Raw genomic sequence first — 2,500 nt, 5'->3', positions numbered from 1 at the left:
TGTGTGTATGAAAAAGTATACGCCATTGTAGTAATAATAATAATAATAATAATAATAATAATAATAATAATAATAATAATAATAATAATAGTCACCATCATCATTATCATCATCATCATCATAATAATAATAATGATAATAATAATAACAAAAACAATTCTAATAATAATAATGATAATAATAATCACAATAATAATAATAATAATAATAATAATAATAATAATAATAATAATAACCATATTGTTAATAATAACAACAAAAACAACAACAAACAATAATAATAATAATGATAACATCAACACCACCAGTATTTCTTGGCGGTTATAGTTGGATTAGCAATATCAAAACCAGCTGTAGCATAAACTCCTCGAAAGAAGTAAAAATTACACCATGAAAGATGAAACCTCGAAAACACACGAAACCCGAAGCCTGCCTCCCGTAGGGTTTCCTTCCTCTCAAGTAAACAAGATCCTCTCGTGGGTACTAAAGAGACCCGAAGCTCAAGATAAAACAGGAAAATAGAGTTCGAGAGGCTTCATAGCACAAGATGATACACCAATGGGACGTAAGCATCAGATAAGGTTAAAAGTTGTTATTATTATTATTATTATTATTATTATTATTATTATTATTATTATTATTATTATTATTATTATTATTATTATTATTATTATTATTATTAAGGTAATGTGAAGAAGTATTTTGAGGGAAATGTTTTACGTGATTCTTCAAATGGGGTTTTTTTGGTGACTTGATGTGAAAGGAGTAGTCCTACCCTGTTTACATCGGTTATCGCCGGGGTACCCTAAAAAAAACCCAATATCCCAAAAATTGCAGAACCAGAAATTGTAGTTAGGAAAGGGGGGAGGGGGTGGGAATTGTCGAATCTCTGTGTGCGTGTGTATTTATATCTTGAATATATGAACCTTATTTTTGTATGGTTCATGAACCAGATAAAGAGCTTTGGCTGTTTGCGTACAAAAGTATTAGCTTATAAGTTACGAGAACTCATCAAAATTAGGCAGAAGAAAATAATTAACCATTTTACCCCCAAAGGACGTACTGGTACGTTTCACAAAACTCATCCTCTTACTCCCATGGACGTCCTTGCAAAAAACTGCTATTTAAATTTTTTTTAATTGCATATTTTATATAATTTTTTGAGAAACTTCAGGCATTTTCCAAGAGAATGAGACCAACTTGACCTCTCTATGACGAAAATTAAGGCTGTTAGAGCAATTTAAAAATATATATATATATATATATATATACTGCAAAATGTGCTTGAAAAAAAAAAATAACCCCCGGGGGTTGAGGGTTGGAAATTTCCAAATAGCCTGGGGGTAAATTAAGATGAAACATATGAAAATGTTCCCTTTTAAAACAGATTATGTAAAATGTCCTAAAAAAGGTAACATTACTGAAACGCTCCGGATATTGAATACAATACAATAAAAAGCAATATTTTAATATTCATAGTTAAAAAAAAATCTATTTTTCAACTATTTTAAACAATGATTTTTCCTAATTGAATGTTAATTTGTAATTTTATCTAATTAGGGAATAGGTAGTAGGTTGGCCAGGGAGCCAGCCACCCGTTGAGATACTAAGGCTAGAGGGTTATGGGATCCTTTGATTGGCCACAGTACTTCATTGGATCCCTCTTCCCTTGGCTTACACAAACACCGAATAGTCTGGCCTATTCTTTATACATTCTCCTCTGTCCTCATACATCTGACAACACTGAGATTACCAAACAATTCTTCACCTAAAGGGTTAACTACTGCACTATAATTGTCCAGTGGCCACTTTCCTCTTGGTAAGGAAAGAAGAGACTATTCAGCTATGGTAAGCAGCTCTTCTAGGTCTATGAGAAGGACACTCCAAAATCAAACTATTGTTCTCTAGTCTTGGGCAGTGTCATAGCCTCTGTACAATGGTCTTCCACCGTCTTGGTTTAGAGTTCCCTTGCTTGAGGGTACGCTCTGTCACACTATTCTATCTTATTTCTCTTCCGCTTGTCTTGTTGAAGTTTTTATAATTTCTATATGAAAATATTTATTTTAATGTTGATACTGTTCTTAAAATATTCAATTTTCCTTGATTCCTTTCCTTACTGGGCTATTTTCCCTGTTGGGGCCCCTGGGCTTATAGCATCCTGCTTTTCCAACTAGGGCTGTAGCTTAGCAAGTAATAATAATAATAATAATAATAATAATAATAATAATAATAACATCAACAACACCAACAATAATAATAATAATAATAATAATAATAATAATAATAATAATAATAATAATAATAATAATAGGCAAGATACCTAGGTTTTTAATTACCGTTTTCTATACAAAATCCCTCGTTGACTTTCATTCTGGGGCCATAATGAGATTGCATAAGGATGCAATCTACACAATACTGTTTCAATTGCTTATTACTTCTCGTGTAGTTTATTCCCTTGCTTCCTTTTCTCACTGGGCTATTTTCATGTATTGCAGTCCTT

The 2,500-nt window shown here is 31.6% G+C and overlaps 1 protein-coding gene across 1 annotated transcript in view; it reads right to left on the bottom strand.

Moving 5' to 3' along the window:
* Positions 1-2,500, bottom strand: part of LOC137628691 (ribosome-binding protein 1-like) — a 16,698-nt gene that overhangs the window by 2,378 nt on the left and 11,820 nt on the right. The window lies entirely within an intron of this gene.

Source organism: Palaemon carinicauda, chromosome 36, assembly GCF_036898095.1.
Source record: "Palaemon carinicauda isolate YSFRI2023 chromosome 36, ASM3689809v2, whole genome shotgun sequence".
Lineage (NCBI taxonomy): Eukaryota > Metazoa > Arthropoda > Malacostraca > Decapoda > Palaemonidae > Palaemon > Palaemon carinicauda.
The sequence above is the reverse complement of the archived record's forward strand: the minus strand, read 5'-3'. Positions and strand labels throughout refer to the sequence as shown.